This window comes from Puma concolor, chromosome C1 (genome assembly GCF_028749965.1).
Source record: "Puma concolor isolate L17-30 chromosome C1, mPumCon1.1.hap2, whole genome shotgun sequence".
NCBI classification, from domain to species: Eukaryota; Metazoa; Chordata; class Mammalia; order Carnivora; family Felidae; genus Puma; species Puma concolor.
The window spans coordinates 174980302-175004157 of record NC_141674.1 but is presented as its reverse complement, the minus strand read 5'-3'; the positions used below and the strand labels follow the sequence as shown (position 1 = coordinate 175004157).

Sequence of the window (23856 nt, the reverse complement as noted above, 5' to 3'; positions counted from 1 at the left end):
ATGGAATTCATAATACAGACATTTACATTTAAACATATTCTTTCTATTGGCCTCCCTTACTCTCTGCTCGCTTTCACAGTTAAAATTCTTAATTTCAATCTGCTTCAGTCAAACTTTGTCCCAGTTGTACCATTGAAAATGTCTTTGCTTCAATTATCAGTGACTCTATCAACACCCATTTCAAAGACACTTAAGACCTTATTATTCTTCCCAAATCTGTTCAATTTGATACTTGGTCAGTCTTGAAATTTTCTTCTTCCTTGGCTTCTTTGACACCATTCTTTTCCAGTTTTCCTTCGCTTTTTATTGGTTGCTCCTCAGTTTTCTCTCCAGTTTCTTCCCACTTGCACCTTCAATGTTTGTATCTTATTTTAAATAGTCTCCATGGTAAACCTCATCCAGCTTCAAACACAGCTGGAACTCATATAACTTCTAAATCTATATCATCAGGGCAAGTATCTATCTCTTCTGAAATGCAGACGCATACATCTATCAAATTGCCTCCTAAATATAATTCCTATCCAGGCATCTTGAAGTCTCATTAAATTCTACCTATCTGGAAAAGAATGATCTCCCTCTCCTTGTCCCTCACTCCAACTTGAACAAGTCTGCTGCTTATATATATCCTACTTTAACTGTCATAGATTTTCCCTCTTGCATCACTGCTATCCGATTATTGACAAAGGCTAGATTTTTAAGATATTAAACATTTCTTGAATACTTCCACACATTTGTTTCTTTTCTTTTCTTCCCCCCCTTCCCCCACATCTTTATTTCTATATTGTCCATATTAGCTAGTGTGGTCAGGAAAACAGAAACCATTTTAGATAGAAGGTATATGATGCAGGAAATTAGATACAACACTGTTGGAAGTTTGAGAGAAGGAAGATGAGAAGACAGTGTTTCTGACATTTAAGAAATTCAGAAATGCAGGAATCACGGGGAAGTTGGTGCTGATGATCTCAACTTCCTACAGCGCTAAAGCAAGTCATAAGAGCTCTGCCCTCATTGTAGACCTTGACTCATCCTGAACATCCTTTGACTTTGCAGGGTTAGTTTGTGTACATTTAGAAGTGGTATCTCTCTGAGGACTTTATCTGGGGGTAGGGGCATATACTGCTGTGGGGAAGGCCATAGTTGCCAGGGAGTGAATGCCTTGAGTGAGAAGTGGCCTCCTTTCCTTAAGTGGCAATATGAAATTCTGAAATATGTTCTATATAGTCTCTTAGAGGGTCTGAAAGACTGAGCCCCAGTTGACTACAGTGTAATCCACAGGTCAATGCCCTTTTATTGGCGTTATTCCCTTCTTTGTTTTACTTTCATATTCCTGCTTCTGGATCAACTCCAAAATAAGCTATTTGTACTCAAAGTCTTGCTCATGGTTTGAGACACATATTTCATGTGTTGCATCTGGAGGAGAACAATGCTTCTCTTTCTCTTCAGCCTTCCACATTTTATGAATGCTTCTCTTTGAGAGAACTTAAACCAGAAAATTGCTTGCAAAGAAGTCTGGGAAATGTAGTTTCTAGGCTTTTACTCCTTGTAGTACTGGGGAATATTTGTTTAGAAGGAAAAGGATGATGTTGAATGTCTTTGATCACTATTCATGGTGCTATTACTGTATGTTTATAAATATAATACGTATTAGAGATGCCTAGGTGGCTCATTTGGTTAAGCGTTTGATTTGATTTTGGCTCAGCTCATGATCTCATGGACATGAGATCGAGCCCCGTGTCAAGCTCCATCATGGTCATGGAGCCTGTTTAGAATTCCCTCCTTCCCTCTCCCTCTGCACTCTCCCTCACTTGCACTCTCTCTTTCTTGCCAAAAAAAAAAGAATAAAAAAATATAATACCTATTATATTCATACGGCCCTTGAGCTTATATATTATTCTGTTGAGTATCTACACACACTATCTAGCATGGTCTACATCATCCAAATTTGAACTATACATATTTAGGCAACAGGAACTATATTTTGCAGCATAATGCAACTATATCTTCTATATAAAGAAGTACTCACTATCTCCTCAAAAAGAGAAGACAGCAAATACTTCTTATGGATGTTAATTTCTCTTCTACCTTACTCAAAATCTCATTAAGATATCCTGTAAACTAAATACTAAATTGAAACATTCCATTTTGTTAGATGTTAATTCTTAAAAAGGTCTACAAGGTCTTACATATTCTTTTCCTAACCCAATTTTCCATTCTCATCACCTACTGTGCTTTCTCTCTCATTTCCTGCTTCAGCCACCTAAGTCTTTGTTGAGGCTGCTGTATTTCCCAAGGTTGCTTCCAACACAGGTATTGTATATGTTCTTCCTGATGTTCCAAATGAATGCAACCATCTTCACCTAATTAGCTCGTACTCATTTTTCAGATCTTAACCCAAATGATTATTTTCTCAGGAGATTTCCTCTGACTTTGTGATTAAGCCAAAGTCCTTTAGTGTGTGTGTATGTGTGTGTGCACATATGTATGTACCCCCGCCCCACGTATATATACATAAAGCATATATAATATTTTGTTGATATGTTTTCCCAATGACGGTGTTTGTGCCATGATGGCACAATAATTTATTTTGCTACTTTTTCTCACCATTATACCCCTAACACCTAGAATAGTGTCTGGCACATGTAAGACTCTCAAAATATTTTTTTTTTTTTATGAATGAAGGCAAAGGATTGCTTCTGAAGTGAGAATTAAAGATTAGTGATATTTGTATCATAAACTCTATCACGTTATTATTACATATTATGTTCTTTTTAGAATTCTTTGCTTCCCAAGCAACGTTAGTTATTACACTCAGTAACTTCAGGAAGGATAGTTTTACAAGTTCATTATCTCTCAGTTATGACTTCTTTAAAAAATTTTTATTTTGGGTAGGGGGGAAAATTTTATTTATATGTTTTAAAGTTTATTTATTTTGAAAGAGAGTGAGAGAGCTAGCAGAGGGAGGTGCAGATAGAGAGAAGAGAGAGAGAATCCCAAACAGAGGCTGTGTTGTTAGCACAGAGCCTGATGCAGGGCTCGATCCTACAAAGGGTGAGATTGTGACCTGAGCCAAAATCAATAGTTAGATGCTTAACTGACTGAGCCACCCAGGCACCCATCTCTCTCTCTCTCTCTTTTATTAAGATTTTAAGTAATCTCTATATCCAATATGGGCTCAAATTCACAACCTTGAGATTAAGAGTCATATGCTCTACCAGGTGAGGCAGCCAGATGCCCCTCTTAGTTATGATTTCTAAATTGTTGCTTTTATCAATTTAAGGTTAAAAAATACAAACTATGATGTCATTTTATTAGTAACTGCTAATTACTAGTAATTAGTAATTACATTTTATTAGTAACATTTAGCAGCAACTTTGGGCTGCTCATATAATTCAACAGTATGCAGCAATAGACTTAGAAACTTTAAGGTACAGATGGTTTCTAGTTTAAAAGAATTCATTTATAGCTCTCTTATAAAAGAAAATTAAAATATAATGCTCCCAAAATTTGTTTGTAAATCAAGAATCAGGAATATTGGCTGTGGGTCATGTCCCAGTAAAACTGGCTTCATTCATTATATTTGAGAGCTATTTCAATAGCTTAAGCTATTTAAGGGCTAAAGTTGTATATCATTCATCTTTGTATCCCCAAACCTAGCACAAGTATGGGCATTTACTATGTCAGATTTCAAAGGCTAGTCCAAGTTCATGGATTGATACACATGATGAATCTAATTTGGTCTACTCTTCGATTTTCTGCTGAACTAGCAATCAAGAATGCAAAGGTTTCATGTCACCAAAAGGATATGGTTCCTTCAAATTTCCAGTTGTCATGGAGATGTGTCCTTAGTTTAATGATCAATGTAATACCCAAAGTGTAAGAATGTAGATAAGAAACTGTGAAGGAGAGGCTACATCAGGTAGGGAAGTGGCCAGGCCAACAGTCAATGTTCTACCTATTGCTTTGTGAGGTAATACCTTGCTACATACTCAGGTTCTGTTTCTTTTTGTGTCAGGCCAACCTATAGCATACCATGCTTTCCTTGAAATTCATACAAGGTATAGTTTGTATGACTGAAAAGATTTGGGAAATTTTTTGTGCAATTTCAATAATTAGAAAAGGGCACTTCAGAAAGAGATGACAAGGATCTATCATAATTTCAGCATGATGTTGGACTGAAAATATAATATTCATTAGTGGAACAGTTCTATCTTAACCCAAGGTGGAGCAGCTCTATTGAGTCTTTACATAAATTTTCTTTGGTGCCAATAGAGTGTCATGTGGATAAAAAAATATATATTTGATTCTTTTAGATGAATAGCATTTTATTTTATTATTAATATTTTTTATTTAAGGAATCTGTAGATCCAATGTGGGGTTCGAACTCACGACTCTGATCAAGGGTCACATGTTTTTCTGACTGAGCCAGCCAGGTGCCCCTAGGTGTGCTTGTTTGTTTGTTTGTTTCCCTTAAAGTAAACTCTGTGCCCAATGTGAGGCTTGAACTCATACTCCAAGATCAGGAATCCATGTTCTACCTACTGAGTCATCCAGGGGCCCCTGATTTTTAGTTTTATTTTAATGTTCTATATTGTTGTTGTTGTTGTTTTTATATAGTGAGATAAAGATCATGAATGGGGCAGAGGAGTAGATTGAGAGAAAGAGAGAAAGAGAGAGAAAGAGAGAGAGAGTCTCAAGAAGGCTCCATGCTCAGTGCACAACCTAACACAAGGCTCGATCCCCCATGACCCTGGGATCATGACCTGAGCTGAAATCAAGACCCTCAATTGACTGAGCCACCCAGATGGAGTTCTTATGATATACAAGAAAATTGATAAAGGTATGTATTTTATTTTGCCTTTTGGGTAAAACTTTAAGACATCGTATTTAAAGAAAGAAAAAATTGACATTTGTAACTATCCTTGGTGCTCCTCCAAAAAATGGTCTGGTCTAGAAGTGAGAGTTAATGTTTTCAGCAACTTTTGATAAATCCTTTATTTTTAAAAATATCCACTGAAGAAGACTCTTCAGTAGTCATTATATACAACCTTTTATATTTGAACCTCTATATAGTGAAGAAAACCTAGAGAATATATTTGCAGTGTTGGAGCAAACATTTCTTGGATAAGACATAGAAAGCACAAGTCATAAAAGGATAGGATAATAAGTTAGACTTCATAAAAATGGAAAATGTCTGCTTATCAAAGATACCATTAGGAAAGTGATGTGAAAGTGAAGTGAATAGGCATTCATAAATTTGAGAAAATATGTGCAATATTTACATTTAAAAAAGGACTTTTATCAGGATATATAAAGAATTCCCAAAACCCAATAATAGCTTTTGTGTTTAGATCTATCATCCTTCTTGAAGTAATATTTGAGTACTGTGAGAGACGCATTTGAAGTTAGTTTTTTCCATATGAATATCCGGTTGTTCTAATACCTTTTGTTGAAAGAACTTTTCTTTCTCCATTGAATTACTTTGATGTCTGTAAAAATCAATTGACCATATAACCACATGTCTATTTCTAGACTCTCTATTTTATTCCATTGGTCTATTTGTGTACCCTAAGCCAACACCACAGTGTCTTGATTACTGTAACTTTTGTAGTAAGCTTTGAAATCAGATAACGTGAATCTTTCAACTTTGTTCTTATTTTTCAAGATCATTTGGTTATTCTGCATCCATTTCACTTCTACATAAATTTTACAAAGAGTTTTGTCAATTTTTACAAAAAGGAGACTGCTGTGCTCTGCCTGGGCTCCACATCATTTTACAGTGGTTTGGAGAGTGCCTCCAGACCAAAGTCCAGGCATTGTGGGACTCATCTCAGAAGTTTCCTTTGTCTCATAGAGTACTGTTCTATGCTACATGTCACCAAAAATATATCATCTGATGCTTCATCTATTTTGCTCAGTTTTACAATTGTTTAAATAGGGTTATTTAGTCTAGTACCAGTTACTTAGTCATGGCTGGAAGCAGAAATTTTAGGTAGAATGTTAACCTAGAATTCCACACAAAAATAGGAGAATATTATATGGGAAAGACCATTCTTATTTTCTAATTACAACAGTGCAAAACTGCAGATTAGAATATAAGATATACTACTATGTAAACAGATAAATACTATATATATAAGTTTAAAGATATTAAGTGAACTTTTTGGTTGAACAAACTGATGTTGTTTTGCATGATTAAGATTTTATTTTTTGTTTGCTGACCATTTGAATAAGTTAAATAATTTCACTTTAATTTGATAATTAATGAAAGTAAACAATTTTTTCCTTTCAGAAACTTTGGAAATAAGTGTGGTATTTTGGTTAAAAGTTTATTTTGAGTTTGCTTCAAATACATGCTATTTTTTTTTCTTTCTGGTGTTGTATTTAATACCAATGACAGCAGGCATTTATTTAATGAATCCACTAATTTGAGTATGTAGGAGATAGGCCAGCTGGATTATAGTTTGTGTTTTACTTGTGTAAACATGAGGGTATGTCTCCTACTTGGGACAAAAATTTCATTCCATTGTTTGAAGCCAGGAAATTAGATGCTTCTGTACATCATTTATAATTCTGTAATTTGGACATTGTGTGGAGTTCTCTGGGATTTGTCACTACTTAAGTTTTAATTATATTATTTGTATCATTACATTGAATGTACTTAATGGTGTTAAAAACACAAACTTACAAACACACAAACACAAAAGAGTTATGATGAGCTATCAAACATTAAGAGGTTGGTTAAAGTAGCACTGATCTGGGTTGAAGTATGATCAAAAGATGTCATTTGATGGTTCCTAAAGAGACGGTAGTGAAGTCAACTTAGGAAAATGATGAAATTTAAATGTTATTAGAATAACTCAACTTGAATTATAATTGCACATCCAATTATTAGATAATCCAGAACTTTTTATGTGCCATGAAAATATTATCTTGAGATTCTAATGATCATTTTATTATTCATTTAGTTTTGACTGTCATATAGGAATCCAACCCAAGTGTCAGTGTTAAGGCTTTAACCCTTTTCTTCTCTTCCTTAACTCCCATATAGTACTGATGAGGGAGCATAAGGTAAGCTGAGGGCAAAGTACAGGCAAGCACACTCCCCACCCCCAGGTAGGATATGTGTGATATTCTTCAGGCATTCTTGGCTGCCCAAGAGCAAAAGAAAGGACAGAAAACAAATTATTAAAGTGATAGAGTCTATAACAGTTTACAAATATCTTAGTACAATTACAAAAAAAAAAAAAAGGGCAATCTTATCAATAGCCTAAAGTCCAGGAACTCCCTACTATCTTAATGTTAATGCTTTGGTAGAGGGAAAAACAACCTTGGTTTGACAATAGCTAGGCCTCCAGTAATCTGTGAGTCTTTAGCATATGGAAAATCCCTTTAAGAAACTTCTTCTTGACTTTACTTCCCCCAACTCCATACTATATAACCAGTCACTCTTCACAACCCCAGTGCTTTAATAAAATCACCTTTTTAAACCAAAGATGTCTTCAAGAATTCTTTCTTAGCTGTCAGCTCCAAACCCCACTATCACCCCCAAACCCCATCAGTACTAAAAAAAAAAAAAAAAACCTGCAAGCCCCTTTTTATATCATTTGCTTAAACAATTTTATGTCCCTATGCATCTAAGTGTTCACTAGAGCAATGAAATGGAGGAAAGAAGGAAGAATGGGTTGAGGAGACAATTTGAAAGTAAAATAAATAGGACCTTGTGACCAATTCAATGTTGAGGGAAAAAGTGAGAAAGAGAGAGGAGAAATAGTTCAAACTTTCATTAATTTATTCATTCATTTATTTAACAACCTAGATTAAATTCCTAATTTAGCATGTGTAAATGCTGAATAAAATAAAATGCTGAATAAAAGGTGACTAAGACAAGATTCCTTTCCCTAGGAAGTAAAAATACATCCAGTGATTGCCACACAATGTAATACATTATGTTTTAATACTCTACTACTGGTATATCTCGTGTACTGAGGGAAGACAGATGCGTGAACAACTAAGTATACTAGGGAAAGCTTATGTGAAGACTCCAGAGAAGAGACAATGTTTATCTTTAATTAAAAAAAAAAAAAAGAAAAAAAAGATCTTTCCAGGGAGAAATATGTGGTACAGAAGGTTTGGGGCAGAGGAAAAAAGTAAACAAAGGTAAAGGGTGTGGAATGCAAGGCATTTTTGGAAAAGAGGAAATCGTTTAGTGTGAGTGAATTTAAGGAATGTTAGGGAAGTAGGGGGATGGGCCTGAAAAGCTAAACTGTGACTAAGTGGCGATGAATTTTGTAAGCGAAGATTTTTGAATTATATCTTAAAGGCTATTGACAGGGGCACCTGGGTGGCGCAGTCGGTTGAGCGTCCGACTTCAGCCAGGTCACGATCTCGCGGTCCGTGAGTTCGAGCCCCGCGTCAGGCTCTGGGCTGATGGCTCGGAGCCTGGAGCCTGTTTCCGATTCTATGTCTCCCTCTCTCTCTGCCCCTCCCCCGTTCATGCTCTGTCTCTCTCTGTCCCAAAAATAAATAAAAAAAAAAAACGTTGAAAAAAAAATTAAAAAAAAAAAAGGCTATTGACAATCATTAGAGATTGTTTTAAAAGTTTATTTATTTATTTTGAGAGACAGAGAGAGAGAGAGAGAGAGAGAGCATGAACAGGGGAGGGGCAAAGAGAGAGGGAGAGAGAATTTCAAGCAAGCAGGCAGAATTCCAACGTGGGGCTTGTTTTGGGGCTGGACATAAAGCCGGTATTGGGCTCGAACCGACAAATCTTGACATCATGACCTAAGCTGAAACTAAGTCAGATAAGTCAGATGTTTAACCCACTGAGCTACCCAGATGCCCCAAATCATTAGAGATTTTTAAAAGGAGAGTAACAGGGGCGCCTGGGTGGCGCAGTCGGTTAAGCGTCCGACTTCAGCCAGGTCACGATCTCGCGGTCCGTGAGTTCGAGCCCCGCGTCAGGCTCTGGGCTGATGGCTCAGAGCCTGGAGCCTGTTTCCGATTCTGTGTCTCCCTCTCTCTCTGCCCCTCCCCCGTTCATGCTCTGCCTCTCTCTGTCCCAAAAATAAATAAACGTTGAAAAAAAAAAATTTAAAAAAAAAAAAAAAAAAAAAAAAAGGAGAGTAACAGGAACAATTTATATTTTCATTAGACAGATCTGGAGGTAGGATAGATGGGAACGGATTTCAACAATATAGACAAGATGGTGGGACAAGAAATGATGGGGAAATGGGGGAAGCTTAGGAGACAGTTTGAAAATAGAGTACATTGGACCTGCTGACTAACTGCTCTTGACAGAGGTGGGGGAGGGGAGATGAGGGAATGAGACTGAATGGAGAGTGCAGAGGACATGTGGAACAGGGGCAGGTTTGGGGGGAATGTTGTGACCATATTGAACTTGATTTTGTTTGCAAGGCATTTGGGTGGGGATTTTTTAGTGGCTTAAAGGAAACAGTTCTGAGACTTAAAAGTTTGATTTAGGCTAAAGATAAAGGTTTGAAAATCATATCGATATTGGTCTTTTTAAAAATTTTTATTAAAAGAAGTTTTTTAATGTTTTTACTTATTTTTGAGACAGAGAGAGACAGAGCATGAGCAGGGGAGGGGCAGAGAGATAGGGGGAATCCAAAGCAGGCTCCAGGCTCTGAACTGTCAACACAGAGCCTGATGTGGGGCTCAGACTCACGGACTGTAAGATCATAACCTGAGCTGAAGTCGGATGCTTAACTGACTGAACCACCCAGGCACCCCTCGATATTGGTCTTAAAAAAAAAAAAAGTTTATTTATTTTGAGAGACCGAGCAGGGAAGGGGCAGAGAGAGAGGGAGACAGAGAATCCCAAGCAGGCTCTGCATTGTCAGTACACGGCTGATATGGGACTCAAACTCACAAACCTGAGAGATCATGACCTGAACTGAAACAGAGAGTCAGACACTTAACTGACTGAGCCAGCAAGGCATCCTTCTATTGATATCGGTCTTAATGAAAGTCAGGAAGAAAATCTTGTTGCCCAGGGAGAAGTTATAATATAAAAAAGAGAAAAAAGCTGATGTGAGAAGATGATCAATTTTCAAAAATACCAAATAAAAGCGATGCTGTCTAGTTAACAATAGGTTTACAACCTGTTGGAAATATGTAGGAAACCTCTCTCCCCCACAGTGAAATCCCAAAACTTTACACACTTCACTTCCTGGTTCTTCTTCCCCCTCTCTATTTTGCGAGCTTATTTTTCATGGGCTTTGCAATGACCATGCACCAAAGAACTGAAGTCTCTGCCTCACGTCAAGGAATGTACATTTGTTCCAATCAGACTAATTTTTGCTTTACATGCGCATAGGTGACTTCTGGGTAAGGGTGTAACCTCTGTAGTACTCAGTCAATGAGGAATCAGGAGATAGGAGATAAAGTGCCTGCTGTAACTGCCCCAAGTGTGCCTGTACATCAGACACCCACTCTTGCAAAAACGTTAATTAAAGCCTCGCTTCACTGTGTTCTTAGTCTCAGTGTCCCTTCTTTGATTGGGTCAGTGGGCTTATTTCTCACAGCTGAGAAGTGACATCTTAAGAAAACAAAGATTTAATAGGTCGGCACAAGAGGTTAGCAAAAGAGATGGAAAATCATCCAAGAGAGGTAATGAATAAAGACTGATGTCATGAAATTTAGTAGCGGAGAACTCAGCAATATCACAACATGCTTCAGAGGATTAAATATAATTGTTACCTGAAACTGGGTTCACCTCTTGGTGGGTACCAAGCCAAAAGGCACAGGCAAGCCAAAGAATAGGAAAAAGAAGGGTTTTACCTGCCACAAATAATGGAGGAAAGGAAGGGTTTTATCTGCAACAAGTAACAGAGAACTTTGGGATATTTCCCAAAGCGGTGTCTCCTTGAATTTTCAAGCCAAGGGTATGTACACATTCATGAAGGAATTTGCACAGTGGGAAATTCAGCCTGGCATTGGAGCAAAAAGTCACCTTCTATTTATTTATTTTTTTAAGAAATATCATTAAATCATTTACTCTGTAACAACACTTAGCAGATAATAGGAACATACTGAACATACTCATTTCCCATTTAGCCTGAATAAGTAATTTAGCTACACAATGTTTTCCTAAGGTAAGTTTTTCTATGGCCAGGGAAAACAGCATTTTATTTTTAAAAATATTTTTATATGTTTTTATTTATTTTTCAGAGAGAGAGAGAGAGAGAGAGAGAGAGAGAGAGAGAGAAAAAGCATGAGTGGGGGAGGGGCAGAGAAAGAGGGAGACACAGAATCTGAAGTAGGCTTTAGCTGCTGAAGCAGCACAGAGCCTGACATGGGGCTTGAACTCATGAATCATGAGATCATGACCTGAGCTGAAGTTGGAAGCTTAACAACTGAACCACCTGGGTGCCCCCAAACAGCATTTTAAATAGTCCATGTTTCTAAAATTGAAGCGACTTTCTAAACAGGTATTTAGAAAGTAAGTGGGAACAATTAGACGTAATTACTATGAAAACGAAACTAACACCATGATTATAGAACATTTAAATAGGAAAATTATGAAGCTATATATATATATATATATATATATATATATATATATAGTTATACATATATACACCATATCAAAATGATAGGGTTTTGGAATGGTGGTGGGGTCTGGAGTTGACAGCCAAGAAAGAATTCTTGAGACTTCTTAAGTGGAGAAAGGTGATTTTATTAAAGCATGGGGACAGGACCCCTGGGGAGTATGAGCTGCCCTGGGATTGTGAGGAAAGACTGATTATATACTTGGGAGTTGGGGAAGGTAAAGTCTAGGGGAAGTTTCCAAAGGGACTTTCATATTCTAAAGAAGACTCACAGGATATTGGAGACCTAGCTATTGTCAAGCTAAGGTACTTTTTCCCTTCTAGCAAAGTATTAACACTGAGACAGTAGGGCGTTCCTGGAGAACTGTTATACTCTACCTGCCTCAAGTATTTGTCAATAGGCTGCCTGTTAGAAGGACATTTAACTGCATCAAAAATACCTTTTCTATTTTGGTAACTAAATTTTTTTTTTTTAATTTTTTTTTTTAACGTCTATTTATTTTTGAGACAGAGACAGAGCATGAACGGGGGAGGGTCAGAGAGAGGGAGACACAGAATCGGAAGCAGGCTCCAGGCTCTGAGCCATTAGCCCAGAGCCCGACGCGGGGCTCGAACTCACGGACCGTGAGATCGTGACCTGAGCCGAAGTCGGACGCTCAACCGACTGAGCCACCCAGGCGCCCCGGTAACTAAATTTTTGATATTAATATCAAGGTATTTCAAGCATCTCTAAATATGAAAATTTCAGATTTATATTTATTGAAAAGAAAATATCAATCTGTTGGAGTAATCATATATATATATATATATATATATATATATATATATATGATAAAGAAAGATAGGACAAAATAAGCAGAGAGGAAAGGTTAGGACCTGAGGTCCCAGGGTGGGGAAAAACACATATTTTATTTATTTATTTATTTATTTATTTATTTATTTATATTTATTTTTCAATATGTGAAATTTATTGTCAAATTGGTTTCCATACAACACCCAGTGCTCATCCCAAAAGGTGCCCTCCTCAATACCCATCATCCACCCTCCCCTCCCTCCCACCCCCCATCAACCCTCAGTTTGTTCTCGGTTGTTAAGAGTCTCTTATGCTTTGGCTCTCTCCCACTCTAATCTCTTTTTTTTTTTTTCCTTCCCCTCCCCCATGGGTTTCTGTTAAGTTTCTCAGGATCCACACAAGAGTGAAACCATATGGTATCTGTCTTTCTCTGTATGGCTTATTTCACTTAGCATCACACTCTCCAGTTCCATCCACGTTGCTACAAAGGGCCATATTTCATTCTTTCTCATTGCCACGTAGTACTCCATTGTGTATATAAACCACAATTTCTTTTTCCATTCAGCGGTTGCTTGATGGACATTTAGGCTCTTTCCATAATTTGGCTACTGTTGAGAGTGCTGCTATAAACATTGGGGTACAAGTGTCCCTATGCATCAGTACTCCTGTATCCCTTGGGTAAATTCCTAGCAGTGCTCTTGCTGGGTCATAGGGTAGGTCTGTTTTTAATTTTTTGAGGAACCTCCACACTGATTTCCAGAGCAGCTGCACCAGTTTGCATTCCCACCACCAGTGAAAGAGGGTTCCCGTTTCTCCACCTCCTCTCCAGCATCTATAGTCTCCTGATTTGTTCATTTTGACCACTCTGGCAAAAACCACATATTTTATTTTATTTATTTATTTTTTTTTTTCAACGTTTATTTATTTTTGGGACAGAGAGAGACAGAGCATGAACGGGGGAGGGGCAGAGAGAGAGGGAGACACAGAATCGGAAACAGGCTCCAGGCTCTGAGCCATCAGCCCAGAGCCCGACGCGGGGCTCGAACTCACGGAGTGCGAGATCGTGACCTGGCTGAAGTCGGACGCTTAACCGACTGCGCCACCCAGGCGCCCCAAAAACCACATATTTTAAAACAATGCTGGGAGCATTCTGATCAGGAGCAAACTTCCTCAGGCTTTAGGTTCCTCTTGAGAACGTAACAGACACCACCTATTCCCTCAGGTTCTCCTCAGGAATTTGACAATGAAAATACCAAACCAGGGGCACCTGGGTAGCTCAGTTGGTTGAGCGACCAACTTTGGCTCAGGTCATGATCTCACGGTTCGTGAGTTTGAGCCCCGCGTCAGGCTCTGTGCTGACAGCTCAGAGCCTGGATTCTGCTTCGGATTCTGTGTCTCCCGCTCTCACTCTGCCCCTCCCCACTCATGCTCTGTCTCTCTCTGTCTCAGAAATAAATAAACATTAAAAAAAAAATTAAAAAAAAATACCAAACCAAAATAGGTAAATTATAAAACTTCTGTTATAGGAGGGACAGTATGACCAGTCTGATTTACACAATGGAATCTAGCCAATCAGGAATGAACAACCCAGTACCTAGAACCATCAAGCCAATAAGGGTGAACCTGAGAAGAAACAAAGGGGAACTGGATCCGAAGGGGGAGGCAGCGACCAAAACCTTATAAAACAAAGTCCCTTGCCCATTGTCACAGGCATTCTCTTTCTAATGCCCCTTCCCTTCAAAGAGAGCTTTCATACTATTCTTACTTTCTTATACTCTAATAAACTTTTGCCTGCTGTTCATTTTGTGTCCACTCTTCATTCATGAAGTGGCAAGACAATGAATCCCGGGTATTGAGGTAAAAAAGAATCCTGCAACATATATACCAATAACAAATATCTGCAACTGTGAAAACACAGATAATGAACAACTTCAAATTTATCAGTATTTTAGTGGCTGAAATAATTTACTTTTTTCAGTCTTTTTTTTTTTTTTTACTAAAATAGGTTTACTTCATTTAAACTTAGGTCAGCATGGCTTTTTTTGTTTGTTTGTTTTGGTTTTTGCTTTTTTAAAAAGACAAAATACTTATTTAAAATTGTATTAGGTTTGTACCAGCTAAAAACTAATACTTATGTTTGTCTAGATGTAACAATGCTAAAAACATACAAATTCAATATGTAGTAGGAAAATATGTAAAAGAAAAACAAAACATAAGGAACTATGCCCCATTAAAAAATATAAATGCGTCTTCTAGTGACTATGCTACTATTGAAAACTAATATTCTGATTTAGAAGTAGCTTCTATAAAATGTCAAAGTAGTAGGCTTTGTTTGCTTTCCTAATATAGTGAATAAATAAGTATTTCTATCACAGGTAAATGGTACTACTAGTATTTTTTAGACAAAATGTAGTATTATACATAGAAAAGTAGCCAATATCTTGTATTCAAGTATTCGTGTTTGTTTTCCATTAAAATGTTTTCTATAATCTATAAGGACAATGCACACAAAAGTAAAAAGATGAGGTAAACATCTTACACTTTTAAGAAATTACTTGAAACATGATACTCAGATATTCTCAATGCCTAAGCTCTAGAATGATGCTGAAGAAGGTCCTCCATTAAAAAAAAAAAAAAAAAAAGTCATCCATAATGCCCACGATGCGAACCACATAATGAACAGCAGGTTTCTTGGTCTTCTGAGTAGACAAATGATGCTCTTCCCTGTTATTACAGAGCAATTGTTGCAGGATTTTTTACCACAATACCTGGGATTCATTGTCTCGCTGCTTGGAAGAAAGAAGAGGGGGACACAAAATGAGCAGCAGGCAAAAGTTTATTAGAGTATAAGATAAGAAAGGAAGAATAGTAGGAAAGCTCTCTTTATAGAGAGGAGATATTAAAAAATGAATGCCCACCAACAATAGGCAAGGGTCCTTGTTCTATAAGGTTCTGGTCAGCCCTCCCCCTTCCCTTCCCCTTGTTCCTTCCCAGGTCCTACCCTTATTGGCTTCATAGCACTGGGTGCTAGGTTGTCCATTCCTGATTGGCTTGTTTCCATTGTATGAGGGGTGGCCTACGGCCATAGTTAGAGCTTTTGTCAAATTCCAGAGGGAAACCTGAGGGGGGGTAGGTGGGGTCTGTTACATTCTTAAGAAGGACCTTAAGCCTAAGGTGGTTTGCTGTGGTCAAACACTCCCAGCATTGTTCCGAAATAGTGTTTTTCCCCACCCAGGGACTTAAGGTCCTATACTTTCCCTCTGCCTATTTTATCCTATCTCTTCCTCTCATACAATCAGGACTAAGTTTTGCCAAAAATATTGTATCAATGTGGGTTTACATGAGATACCATGTTACAATAAGAGCAGCTACAATACTCTGCCATGCTATACAGCCCATGTGGAAAGAATGTGTGGTCAGTTTCTTGCACCTGGCAGGTGAAAGAGGAGTAGGAGGAAATCTTCCTGGTTCAAAAAAGTCACGATTAGTCACTGTGCAAGAAAAGCTACAGCAGGAGAATCTTGCAGACAGAGATATGATAAGTAGAGTCCAGAATCCTAGTAGCCCAGTGTCTACATCCTCTTCATTCTTCAAATTCTCAACATATAACTCTTTTTACTATCAGGTAGGTGATGGCGAGAAAGAAGGCGAACAGCAGCAAACAGAGAATTGAGAGGACCTGTACCAGCCTCTGCTGAGCCTGGGCTCAGCCACCCGCAACCACCCAGAAAATGTCATTGTGCTTATCTGGCAGAACCGGAGACCTGCCTCCATCCTCCTGGAGCAACGAGACCTTTCTAAGCTCCCCAGCCGAGAACTCCTTCCGCAAGTGGCATGCAACTTGAGTCGCATCCGTCCTTCTCATCATCCACTTCACCTTCACTGCTACTGTCTCCCGGAATGAAGGCAGAAAATGTAGGCCAGGCAAACAACAGGGGTGCCAGGGCTTTGGCACAGAGCAGCTGAATGCCTCCCACTCTCCAAGAACCAACCCTGTGTGGACATGCTAGGAAAAGGGGCATAAGTCATCTTAAAGTGCCAGAGTCCAGGTCCGGGTCATGAAGGCTGGCAAGAGGCAGCAACGTTAATTCTTTTGCTTTAGTTGGCCCTGTTTGTGAGTACTCAAGGGGCTTTAGATCCAGCAAAGGTAGCTCAAGAATGTTAGTCAATCTTTACTTCTGAACCAGCAGTGAAGACTTTTATTACTGATTTATTGTCCCCGATATGATTAGGCTATCTCCTGGCCTGACAGTGGCTGTTTGTTCTCACCTTTTTTTCTTTTTCTTTTTTCTCTTTTGGTTTGTTTGTTTCCTTAAAATCATTACCAAGGTCAATTCTTCTGCAACTGCAAATATCCCAGGAAGTTCTGCAAGAAATGTGATTTGGGCAAGTAGCATAGATCACAAGGTGGCTGGGAGCCTAAAATGACTTTTCTTATGTCAAGAAAGCTACGTCTCATCTTTTTCTGAGGGCATTTAACTCTTTCTGCTTACAAAAGGGGATATAAAAAGAGACCGTTGGTGACCTTTTAAGAACAATATAACATGACTGGTACCCACCGTACTACAGTAGGTTGAGGAGTGAATGGGAAGTGAGAAAAGGGAGGATGGCAAGAGAGAGCAATCAGACATAACTTAAGGGACATACAGGGGATAGGTAGGAAAAAGAAAACTATTCCAGACTTTTATAAAACTATACTGTAGAAATTTAAAATTTCATTCTTTATTAAGTTTTTGAAAACGTAAACTAGTGAAATAAGGGTTTACACAGATCTCTGCAAGCTGGGGCTTCTGGATGCACAAAAGTCACCCATGGTAGTGTTACCCACCAAGGGTCTGTTGCGTGATGTGCAGCTGAGCCTGAAGACTATCGCCAGTTTTTGTGGCAGAGAAAAAGGGTTTTAAAGCAGGGCACCACGCAAGGAGATGGGAAAAAAATTTCTCAAATCCTCCTCCCCGAGGAAAGGGAGAGCTGAGTATTTACAGGATTTTATGGGGTGGGGCGTGTCTTGAGGGCGGATGTAGGTAACTGGCCGTTGGAAAAGGGGGAAATGTAGTGCTTCTCACAGGCGCCGCCTACCTAGTGATTGTGCTGGTACATAGCTCTTATGTGTAAAAAATGGCTGGCCAACCCGACAGATTGACAGGAGGATCTCAGGGTGTGTCCTCACAGGTTACTTCCCTGCCCCCCCCCCCCCCCCCCCAACTTTCTGTGCAACTGCAAGAATTCATCCTGGCGTACTTCAGTTTCAGATGGTTTCATCTGTGGTCAGGGCCACTTATGCAAAACAGCCTCATAAATAAGTCAGCCAGAGTTTCTTTACAGTAGCATGGCCAAACGTTTGTTAACTTAACCTGTCAGTTTCAGTAGTTTCAGTTTCAATTGAAAATATGTAAGTTACCGGGGCGCCTGGGTGGCGCAGTCGGTTAAGCGTCGGACTTCAGCCAGGTCACGATCTCGCACTCCGTGAGTTCGAGCCCCGCGTCGGGCTCTGGGCTGATGGCTCAGAGCCTGGAGCCTGTTTCCGATTCTGTGTCTCCCTCTCTCTCTGCCCCTCCCCCGTTCATGCTCTGTCTCTCTCTGTCCCAAAATAAATAAACGTTGAAAAAAAAAATTAAAAAAAAAGAAAATATGTAAGTTACCTTTCAACATCAGGACTATGCCTACTCATGTATGTATCTGAGATAAATTTGGTAACTAAAATGTCAAAAAAAATTTTAAAGCCTTCAACCTAGCATACATACTGTTAATCTATAGCAACAATAATTATTATTTACTAAGTACAGAACATTTGGTAAGTAAAATCTTTAAACTGAAATTTTTGTTCTCCTGAACACTACTGCATCCCCAATCCATGTGGAATAGATTTGAGTTGTAGGTGTACAAAAAGTTGTCAGGGAGCAAGAATTTCTGTCCCCTTCAAGGGTTCTTGTAGCTGGACTAAGAATCAAATTGGCATGAGGCAGATTAACAGGAGAAAATCAGATTTAATAGCACATATATGGGGAAACAACACACATGTGGAAATTCCAAAGAGTGTCAGGCAAAATGAGGTATATATGTCATCCTGACCTAAGGAGAGTGGGGTGGAGGTCTGGGACGTCAAAAGAATGCATTTCACAGGGCGAGAAGAAGAAAAGCAGGTGTTTGGTAATTAGATGCTTGCCTGGCCATACAGATGGGTCATTCAGATAAAATTTATGTCTGCTGATAACTCTTATTCTGGGAAAGATCCCCAATTTAGATTCTTCTATGTAGTTAAGGAAGGGGCAAAAGTTTCTCTTGAGGTAGCATGGCCTCCATTTTCTTCAGCTCAGAATAACCTTCAAACCAAAGAGGCCCATCTTGGGATTTATTGCTTAAAACACTAGGCAAAACATTTTGTACAGCAGATAGATAGATAGGTAGATAGATACCATAGTATCTTGTATCATAGTATCAACTACCATAGTAGTTGAGGTTGTAGTTACATGCCAGCCAAGACTGCAGTCATCTGAAGGCTTGACTAGGGCTGGCGGAGACTCTCCCAAGATGGTTCACTCACACGGTGGACAAATTGGTGCTAGAAATTGGCAGGAGGCTTTATTTAGTTCCTTACCCTAAAGGCATCATCATAGGACTATTTGAGTTTCTCCAATGCATGGTGACTATCTTCCCCAGAGTAGATGATCCAAGAGAAAGAAAGCTTTTGTGAGCAGGGCTCAGAAGTGACACTCTGTGGTTTCTATAATATCCTCTTGATCTCATGGTCTAGTCCTATCCATTGTGGCAGGGGTGTTAATTCTAGGGATGAGGTTTATTTTGGGCCATCCTTGAGCCTGGATCCCACATATTTATCATAGAGATGCTAATGTGTTACTTTGTGTGGGTAGGTTTTATATCTTGCATATAGTCGGGGATTGCTGTTCACATTAGCAATGACTCTTCATTGCACTGGCCTATTCACACATGCCTAATAAATGCCTTTGTAACCTCTAGCAAGTGAAAAAGGTGCAGGGTTAGCTATTGTCTAGACTTCAGGCAGGAGGGAGAATTGGCTTCTGTTATTGCAGCAAAGCTAGTTAACCCTAGAGGACAGAGGAAGTAGGAAAGAGGTTCATTTTAAGTATCATACTAATAATAGGAGTGTGTATGGGGGAAAATAAATGGTGCTCTGATTTTTTGATGCTGCTCTCTTCATTATATCCCTGTGCTAAAAATTTGTATTGGTACAAAGGCCAACTTCCTACAGCAAAGGGCTGGGTAAAGGTATCACTCTAGGCTTTTAAAATGTTTATGTTTGCTTTTATGCATTCATTTTAAATATTTAAATACTCCTCCCTGATTACAATCGTGGTGAAAACCTAGGAAACAAATGCTGTAGTATTGATTCTTTTCTATTTAAGGATATTTGGAGATCATTTTACACACTGGCATTTAACAATTATATATACATATATGTATCTTCTCTCTGCGTGCTCATAAATTCTCACTTGGGAATACCTTAGACTGAATCAATGTGAAAGAAATGATGAAACATATTTAAAAAGCATTCATTTTCAGGTGTGAAATAGATATCATATTCTAGAAGCAATAGTTACACACAAATCTAACTGAATGATTGAGGTCATGCAATCCTGCAGTAAAAGTATCACTAGGCTTTTAGCCACATTGAAATTTGTGTTGTCCAGATGCTTTCAGGCATAATTGTGATGATGTTGAGATCTTTTTCTGAATTGGCAATGTAGTGCATTATTTTTTTAAGTTAGCAGCATTTAATTGATTTGAGAATTATTTCTATGTTTGATATTTGAACGAGACTGACAAATACCTCTCATCCAGAATAACATTTTAATGCAAATTTCACATGACAGAATGTTCTGTGATGCCAAATGTTACTCTTAGCTATTTTCTACAAGAGAGCATAATTACAACACTACCATCGTTAAAATTATTTTATATTTTTTTGGGGCGCCTGGGTGGCGCAGTCGGTTAAGCGTCCGACTTCACCCAGGTCACGATCTCGCGGTCCGTGAGTTCGAGCCCCGCGTCGGGCTCTGGGCTGATGGCTCAGAGCCTGGAGCCTGTTTCCGATTCTGTGTCTCCCTCTCTCTCTGCCCCTCCCCCATTCATGCTCTGTCTCTCTCTGTCCCAAAAATAAATAAAAAACGTTGAAAAAAAAATTAAAAAAAAAAATTATTTTATATTTTTTATAAAAGTTGGTTTGCTTTATGTCAATGCAATTGAAAAATAGACTTTGCTGATATTTTGTAAAAACATTTTACTGTTTAGTGTTTCCACAGAGAAATTACCAAATAAAGCAATGTTAGTGAAGACTACTTTGGACAACGAAGTTCAAAATATACCTATACATCTTTTTCAATAAACATTAATGTCACCATGATAATTGAAATGGTTTATTAAGGATAGTTTTTTTTTTTTTTTATGATGTTGTGGAAAGAGACTGGATTAAGACAGAAAAACATGGGTTCCAGTCCTAAATCTGTTGTTTATTAGTGTGATATTGAATAAGTCACTTACTATCTTTGTTTGCAGTTCCATCATTTGTGCCTGGATTAATAAAACCTTCTTTATAATCTATTGTGAGGATTAAATAAACTAACATATGAAATAATTCTGGTATAGATGGTAGAAATATTAGGTACTAAGTAAATATTTATTTCTAGATTTACATTTTCTTTATTCTTGCCTTCTAGTTGCAAAGTCTATTAGGTAATAGGTAAATCTAATAAAATATGTTGCAAGAAGAAAAAAATTTTTGTGTAATTTTGTGCCAAGTTATTTCAGCTATGCAATTTTGCTGATAGATATAGTTTGCTTAGGACTCAGGAGTATCTCTAAATAAACATTTATTGTGTGTGATTTCTTGACCAATTTTATTGTTAGAGTTCCCTATTTCAGGGGAAACCATTATTTAAAGTAGGGACCAAATGGTGGACAGCATGATGTTGGTGATGATGGCAATGATAATCTGAATGCCTTTCTTTGAGATTTGTCATTCTTTCTAGCTCCCAACATGTTGTCTTAGTGGCCAGCTTCCCTCCTTTATAGTACCTGAATAGTTCTTGTAAATATTTGTTTCTTGTCCACGATTTCAAGCATTGAAACAATCTTTCCTTCATCCTAAGGATTTATTATTAGGCAAGACAATTTCCCTTTCCTAAGTTTTGAGTGGAACATGGAAATTACCTACTAGACAGTCAGCAACAGTAATGCAAACTCTGATACTTGTGCTCATCTACTACTTTCAAAGACCAAAGAAATAGTACTAACAAAAATAATACCTGATTATATGAAAACAGAAAAGAGCGAAACAAATCAACATCCACCTAAATAGATAAAAATGATTACCCTGTTTTTCAACTTCAGGAAGGTAGCAGACTCCTGAAAACCCTTCTGTAAATAGCATTATTTTCAACATGGCCTATTTTGTAACATATTAATACTGTTATAAGTCAAGAATCATAGAAATATTAGAATTCATCAGTTTCAATTTAAGTCCTTTTGAAAATGGATAGAATTCTGTTGAATTCTTATTGTCAGCTTTGGAGATTGTACCTCCAATGACAGGGCCGACTTTTCTTAAAAATGTTCTCTATCCCTTTAATTTGAAAATAATATGTTCTAAATGCTTTTTTATTGCAATTATTACACACTTAAGAAAGAGTAAATGTTGTCATAACATATACATAACCATAAACCTAAAATTCAAGTTTTGTTCATTTGTTTTGCAAAATTGGCTTATATTACCTAACAATCTTATAATTAAATTTATAGTTAATATTTACCCAAGATTAAACACACCATAATTGGAGGATGTTCCAAAAAAGTATTGTTTGGCATTACATATAGTCTTCTAGTGATCCCTGGGATTTATTTTCATGTTTATTTTACTGTCCTTTTTAAAAATCTTTTTATCTTCTGGTGTTTGCCTCCAAATAAGAAGATAGGGTATTAACAAAAAAGTGAGGGGAATCCAGGTGCTTCAGTAATATAAAGGGCATTAGATTCCACCAACTTAAAAACAACTTTATGAATTGGGATCAAATCTGTAAGTTAGTTTAAAAGTACAGAAAACTATGAGGGAGGGGCCAGGATGGTGGAACAGCATGGAAGTGGTTTTTTTTTTTTTTTTTTTTTATGTCTCTCGTCCCTGAAATGCAGCCATATCAACACTAAACCATCCTGCACACCTAGAAAACTGATTTAAGGATTAACACAACATTCTGCATAACCTGAGCCACAGAACTCAGCAGGTATGTGGCACGGAGAGGTGAACTGGGGGAGAGAGAAGCTGCAGAGGGCAAGGAGCTGTTTTTGCTTGTGGAGACAGGACGGAGACAGAGGGAGAGTATGGGAAGGCATCTCCTCCATGAAAGCAGCTGGAGAGAAAAGAAAGAGTACATGAGGGACTGAACAAAAAAGGGATAAAGGAGAAAGGAGAGGGTTTAAATTCCATTAAGACTGTATCAACAGGGGGAGCACAGAGTCTAAAAGTCCGAAGCTCATACCGGGTGGATCTCTGGTGGGAAGAGTGAATCCTCAGGAGCAGAGAGCGAAGTCCGAGGGGTTCACAGGGCACATGGAGAGTGGCAGATCCCCTGCTGGGAGGACATTTGGCAGAGGTTGGGGGCTAGCAGATCCGAGAACAACCCCATTCGCTGATGATGGAACAAGGACATTAAGGGGGGAAACCTGGTGCCGGATGTGTGTTGTGATTTACCATAATCCCTGAAATGCTGCTGCTACACAATAGCATGGACTTTTTCTGGGGCAGGCTGGCACCTAGCCACAGTCTCTGGGCATCAGCCGCATGGTCTCCTGAACGTTCCTGGGGGGTGCGCTGGCGACCAGACATTGCTTAGTGAGACCCTTCCCCATAGGATCTGAGCGGGTCAAAGCTGCAGTCTCTCGGAAGTGAGGGGTGAGAAACACAGCCGCCTCTGAGAAAAAACCCAGAAGGAGGTGCCACCTGGCAGCCTAACAGCTTGGTCATAGACAGTGTAAAAGCAGGCAGTGGATGGAGGCCAGAGACAAAGGAGAGGTACTCGATTGCCCATGGGGGAGAACAGAGTTCCCATCTGAGAGACTGGGTAGCTGGGTAACACCATATTTACCTCTTCCGCAAATGCGCATACATGCACCGCAACAATCCACCACAGTAAGGTAAGCAGCGCCATCTAGTGGAGAAGGGAGCCATTACACTAAGCCCCGTCCAATTGGGCCAACCTCACTCTTCAGCAACACCACAAGTCTTTCTGCCTGCTTAGTTTATGGACTATAAAGTGCTTCATAGTTTGACTTCTAGGGAAAACCAATGCAATTTCAATTGTATTTCAGTCTGGTCACTGGTCCATCTATTCAATTTTTTTCTTTCTCTTTTCTTATTCTTGAATATAGAAAGGGAAAAATTTTATTTTTATTTTCTACCTTTATTAAAGATAGTATTCTTTAATTTGTTTCTACTGTATTTTTTACTGTTTTGTAAATTTT

General features: G+C 38.4%; 1 pseudogene across 1 annotated transcript; it reads right to left on the bottom strand.

The window, feature by feature from the left end:
- Nucleotides 1–14996: 14996 nt before the first annotated feature.
- LOC147578583 (ADP-ribosylation factor-like protein 6-interacting protein 6 pseudogene) lies at nucleotides 14997–23462 on the bottom strand (annotated as a pseudogene). Its single transcript, XR_015255385.1, has 2 exons — nucleotides 22875–23462; nucleotides 14997–16729 (listed from the first exon to the last, which is right to left on the bottom strand). The product of XR_015255385.1 is annotated as an ADP-ribosylation factor-like protein 6-interacting protein 6 pseudogene (transcript).
- Between the last annotated feature and the right edge of the window lie 394 nt (nucleotides 23463–23856).